The sequence below is a fragment of the Trifolium pratense genome, linkage group LG7 (assembly GCF_020283565.1).
Source record: "Trifolium pratense cultivar HEN17-A07 linkage group LG7, ARS_RC_1.1, whole genome shotgun sequence".
NCBI classification, from domain to species: Eukaryota; Viridiplantae; Streptophyta; class Magnoliopsida; order Fabales; family Fabaceae; genus Trifolium; species Trifolium pratense.
The window spans coordinates 16,859,761-16,866,426 of NC_060065.1; the positions used below are offsets into that span (position 1 = coordinate 16,859,761).

Consider the following 6,666-nt stretch of genomic DNA (forward strand, 5'->3'; position numbering starts at 1 on the left):
GTACTTCTCAAAAGGACTCATCAATATATTCTATTATGTCCATGATTCAACAAAGAAGCTAAATTGTACTTTCACAAGTACACTTGAATAGTAAAAGGAAAAGAAGACCAGCTATCATCTTTTTGATCTTCATGGATACCTTGAGGCCCACGCAACAAAACAAGCAAATCACACCTCTCTATTTGATCTAGGCCAAGTATTAGTAAATTTCTGGAGAATGATCTGAGAACGTTCCAAAATCAAACAAACTTTCTGCACATTCTTTAAAGATTCGATCCAGCTGTATCCAACTGTTGTTTTTGATCCTACAAGGCTTCTACAGTGCTTGTTCGTGGAGAACAAGTTCATACAACTCTGAGATGCTCAAACTCACGCTCCTCATGACGTCATCATTCTGAGAACATTCTTATCTCTCTCATCAAATATTATTTGATTAATATTTGATCTGAATTTTAAAAAGACTAACGGCTAGTCTTTGGCTCCACTTCAACTTACTTGGAGACCACGAAACTCAGAGCATACAACATCTATAAATATCACACTTGGGTGCTTTGAAGATTCAAGAGTTTCTACTACAACTATCAAGATCTACACTTGTCTTTTTCGAACAAGTCATCAAAACTCTTCCACTCTCACTCACAGCTCTCCAAATCACATACTTGGATCAGTATAATGTCGAGTGAACTGAATGCATCTGTTATAAGCTTCTCAACTTGATTGAGTTTTATTTGTAAGCTTGTGATCCAGACAACTCTTTGTAAAAGAAAGATTGACTCAAGTCAATACGTAACTATTGATTGAGTGACACATTTAGTCTGTAGGACTGAGGTAGATATTAAGCTTGTAGGGCTTATGATTATTGATCTTGGTTTAGATCAAGGAGGTTTGTAATTTGAGATTACTAGTATCTCAAGATTATAGTGGACACTCACGGAGCGTGAGAACTAGACGTAACCCATACCATTCGTGGTGAACCAGTATAATTATTGTGTGTTGATTCTCTCTTTCCTTATCTTTTATTTTGAGCAAACACTAAGCACACAATTCACTTTGAATTCGTTTTACTGCTAACCAGATCATTCTAACGTTTTCTGTTGAGTTACATTTTTAAAAGGTAAATTTTAATAGGTTCACAATTCAATCCCCCCTTTCTTATGAAAAACTTTGCTACTTCACAAAGGAGAGGGTTCAAAAGAGATGAATCTTGGAGAGTTCTTTACGATTCTTGATGAATCTTGGAGAGATGAAGGTGAAAAGGATGATTGAAGTGTTTTAGGGATGAGAGTTGAAGAGCATAAGATGGGTGATTATGACTGTCCGTAGTTCATTTTCTTTGAAAAGGTGGAAGAAAGAATTTGCATACCATGGAGAAGAGGGATTATAGTGAAGATGCTAGGAAGGAAGATTGAGTACAAGGATCTTGAAAACAAATTACAACAGATGTGGGCGTGGACCATTGCGATTAGTATAATTTTTTAGGTAACATATATGTCTTTAAGTTTTTTAGGTAACAAATAGATCCCTTAAGTTTTTAAATTGTTGCACAGTTATCCTTCCCGTTGTCTTCCGTTACAAAAACTTGTTTCACCGTTATCCTTTAAATTTACTTGTTGCACTGTGGCCATTAACGTTGACTTTCACCATGGTGGATGTTTTGATAAAAAAAACACATATATTGTAGGAGATTAATTGAAAGGGTAACGTGTGCAACAAGCTAGAAACTTAAAGGACCTATTTGTTACTTAAAAAACATAAAAAACTTAATTGTTACAAACATGAAACTTAAATGACCTTTGAATGCATTTAGCCTAACAAAAATGACAAAGTTACATAAACATAAATCTCTTTTTTGAATTGGTTTAGCTGACTTTGGAATAAGCTGCTTAGGTTTTTCGAGATTGTAGTGTCTTGTGGACTTGTATATATTTCTCTTAATTGGTTCCAGAAGCATTGATGTGTATACAGTGTTGTTAAATATATAGCGGAGCAATACGCTATTTAGTACAAAATATTGTGAAATTGCGACGCGACATATGATGTTTTTTATTGTGGTGATCAATATTGAGGAAATCTACCAAAAATCCCTTTGTGTTTTAATGATAGCAAACTTAATGACTTAAGAATCATTTTATGATGCTAATATATTTTGTTATCTAATATGTTGATTTGAGTGTGATAGATCACATGAATATTTGTCTCAAAGACTCCAAAGTCTCATTCATATGTGAGAAACACTCAGGATAAGAAGCATTTAAACTTCACAGAAAAGAAGCATTCATCATGAGAAACATTTATATGCTTCTTGATATGAAGCAATCAACCATGATTTGGAAATCATATGATCAGATGCAATTAATCAAAAGAACACTTTCAAATTAGTTTGAAGGTTTACAAGATTCAATAAGTAAGACTTATAAAAGGGAGACAAAATGTCTACACCGCATGAGAAACAAATTCTTGAAAGGATAAAATGCTTATGACAAACATCACTTGAGAAGCAACTATATCAGAAGCGTCATCAAAAACAACATGAGAAGCAATATCAGCATCATTGATAAACATCAAAGGCCTCTGTGCTTCTTAATTGAAGCCTTGAGAAGCATAATCAAGCATGTAACGGGTAGTTCATGGCTTGTTCAAGAAGAATGATAAAAAAGTCAACAATGATAGCTAAAGAGACTTCTTTTGCTCAAGTACACAAACAAGAGACTTCCTTTACTCAAGAACACAAGCAAGAGACTTCCACTAACTTAAAAGAATTTAAGAAAGTTTGTTTTGTACACTTGATATACTATAAGAGGTGTACACAAAATACAACACGGTTTAAAGACTTACGAGATAAACTAAAGACTTCTAAGATATACAATTGATAAGAAATTGACGAGAAATAAGCAAGTGTACTTATTCGTCACAAGTAGTAAAAGGGATATCGTCCATAGGGATTGTCTCAATCAACAATAGCAATTCGGACTAGTTTTAGTGTAAAAAGTAATAAAGCGTGGGGGAGTTTGTTCATTCTTAGCAAAATATTTGAATTAGTGCAATGTAAATTGAATCGTAAAATTTGAGATAAAAGAAGCGATCAGATTGTCTAGATCAAACACTTGATTGGTGAAATGTGTCAACCATAATGAAATAATGAGCTAGTTTCAAGTTGAATCAACAAATTGATCATATCCTTTGTAATATGATCCACTCCCTCTATCACAAATTGCCTAATCTCTTAGGTGGATTTATGATTGAGTGATGTTTCAAGCACGTTGATTCTATGAACACAATTACCAATTCAATATGTCTAAAGTGACTAGTAATTGTTCAATCATCCACTCTCATGATAAAATCAATCAATTAAATCAATTACACAATTGACCAAATTATATGAAGCAATAAGCATAAAAGATAATCAATTGAAACTAATTCATCATTCAATTAGAGGAAATAAATTTACATGATCCAATCAAGGTGACCTAGATTCAGCTAAAGATCCAATCTAAGAAAATTTTGAAATCCATGAAAAGATGGAAGGAATCAATGGATCATAGAGATGAATTCATCATGGATTTAACTTGGATCTTGATTCTTCAATCGAAATCTTTGGTAGCTAAGGATTGGAACACAACTTTTTCTCAAACTTCTGTAAAAATTCGCAACCTTCTTCAAGAAAATGAGTTTGCTTTATATAGAATTCCCGCTGGCGCCACGCGTCAGATCTGTCGTGCCATGTATAGGCCAAATTACGAGCAAGGTGCCACGCGCTACACTACAACATTTGTTGTCTTTAGCAACACTTTTAAATGCAACTCGTATAAACTGTTACCTAAAAGTGGCTTAGCTAACACGTTATGACTGTTGCCAGGGCCTTTTAGGCAGCGCTAGATAATTGTTCCCTGAAATAGAAAAGGGAACATTTTCGGACTGTTACTATGATATTTCTTTTGCAATAGTTAACAACTGTGCCTATAGATATTTGTGGGGACAGTTTTAAGGCGTTACATTATTTATGACAAAAGGCAACATTTATCAACAATTGCTTTAAATGTTCAACATTAAAAAATACTTTACTCTATTACTCCCTCCGGTCCTTTTTATAAGGAACACTTTGAAAAAATCACACAGACCAAGGAAACACATTTAACATAGTTATTTTCATTTAATACTCTTATAAATTTAAATTTATTCCATGTTTACCCTTATTTAATTACTTTTTATTCAACTAACTTACTTATTTTTAAATTCTCTTTCATAATAAATAAGGGCATAAGTGAAATTGAACATTTAGAACATTTGAAAATTAGTCAAAGTTTCTTATAAAAAGGACCAAATTTTTTTCCCAAAGTGTTCCTTATAATAAGGACCGAAGTATAAAATTAATTAATTTTATCTCACTGGTTCAATTAAAAGACTAATCCCATCCACCCTGACCCATCACACACAAAACAAGTTTGAGAGTTAAACCCGACTGCGTGGCTCCTTCTCCTCCGTCTCCTTAAATCGAAAATCCACCTCAATTCATAGCTTTATAAATTCTCCCACTGCTCAATCCCTAGATTTTTAGGGTTTCCAATTTATTCTGTCACACCATCCAATCCCTATCTTTCTAGGGTTTTTGATCTATTCCTCTTTCTCGTATTTTTTTTCTGACCAGAATTAATGGCTTCCATCCGGAGACCCTATATCAGTGGCGTCATAGTTTCAGAGATTAGTTAGCGGAGTTGGTGGTTAGGATAAGGGTTTCATGAGTGATCTGAATGCAGATCTGGATTTGTTGAAGGATTTTTTCTGGTATGTTATTCTGGGTTTGTTCTTATTTTCTTCTAGATTGTTTGTTATTGTTGCTGTGGATGAATTTTTTGTGATGTTTAGTTATGAGATTGTGGATGTATTTTGCACAGTGTTGAGCAACATTAACTTCTTATATCGTGAGTCTCTTTATCAACTTCAACTTAGATTGAGTTTTCCCTAAATTGTGCCAAAACCCTAACATCATCTTTCATCCCAAACTAAATTTCTCTGTTCTTGGCTCAGTTAGAAATTTGATGTTAATTTGTCTGATTATTAAATTTGCATGTTTTTCATATTCTGTTCAACTTCAAACCTAACAAGATTTGGTCATATTTGAATGGCACTTTGTTGGTTTTTGGTATGTATAGGTTTTTTATAATTGTTTATACTTTCTAGATTCGTGTTTTGTGTTTGCCGGATTTTGTGAAATATAGTGATTACTAAATTACTAAATATTAATTACTAGTTAATACTTAGTATGTAGAGGATAGTGGTTTTATGAATGAGCCAATTCATCTTGAGTGAAAACTCATGCTGAGTATGAATGAACCAATTCATCTTGACTAAAAACTCATGAAAAAAGATGCAATAATGTTGTGTATGCTATACATTTTGGTAATGCACTAAGAAATATAAACCAATGATGGGGGGACTTCTTTTCATAAATGGAACTGAGATGTGAAGTTTTTGATATGTAATATAGGTAGTTGTTGCATTCTTCACAATAATGAGGATAATATTGAATATGAAATTGATATTGAAATGCCAAATTACTTGTTATATCTGGTTGCTCTTTTCCTTCCAAAAGAAACCAATTGATGATCAATTGTATGAAATGTTAACATTTGGTGTAGGTGAATAATGCAGGACAACTAAGTGAGAAGAAACTGAAACATGCCTTAAAACAAACTACTTTGGTGTAGGTGAATAATGCAGCACAATTACTAACTGGTTAATTTTGATTGTGGTGCAGGAAGCAATTTACTCTTAACAAAGTAATTTTGATTAGAAACTTCACTTGTCTGATTGTGAGTTATTTGCAATTCAATTTTTCACTGCTAATTTCATATTGTCTACATTTTTTAAGTTATTCCTAACTTGTGTATCTGATCTTAAATTATTTAAACCTATCTAATTGTTTGATTTTAGCTCTTCTTTTATTTAATTTCATTATTCAATTAGCTATGTAGACACCACTGTGTTTGGTTTTGCAGCCCTCTACCTTCTAGAGGAAATCTAGGTATTGTTGTTTGTATTTAAGAGTTGTGTGGGGCAGGTTAAAAGGAACCATCACTTATTCTCATAATCCTAAGAGATAGTTCAAATATGAAATTGAATTTTCAATGAAATGGCTAGATGTAATTTGGTACATTTACATTAAAGATGACAGTGATACTCTAATTTTGTAATGGCAATATGCATTCTAGTGCGTATAGGGTGTGTTGTTTGCATAATTAGTGAGATTGTAGTTCAGATTTTGTTCAACTATTGATTAATTTGGTGTAGCAGGTTTTATATTGGAGCAATACGATTAAAAAGGATTATGATCAAAGAAATGTTGGAATTGCTAAAGATCATTGAAAAGTAACAGAAGGCATGTTAGAGCTGCTTCTTCATATGATTATGCAACCAAGATAGTGGGGGCAATGAAAGGAAATTTACTATTTACACCAAAGGTGTCCAATTTTAGTTGTATTATGGTTTTGAGAAAACATTGTCTTAATTTTAGTTGTATTATGGTTTTGAGTAGTAACCATGACTTTAGGTGTTATATAGTAACCAGTACATGTTGCTACTTTTAGTACCCATAGAAAGGAGGTACTCTGTTATGCAATCATGTAATACTACAAACAATTGAATGAAGGAGTTCATATATTTGCCTCA

General features: G+C 32.9%; 1 long non-coding RNA gene across 1 annotated transcript; it reads left to right on the plus strand.

Moving 5' to 3' along the window:
* Positions 1-4,407: 4,407 nt before the first annotated feature.
* Positions 4,408-6,666, plus strand: LOC123894498. Its single transcript, XR_006803830.1, has 3 exons — positions 4,408-4,782; positions 5,756-5,810; positions 6,292-6,666. It is a non-coding gene; the product is annotated as an uncharacterized LOC123894498 (long non-coding RNA).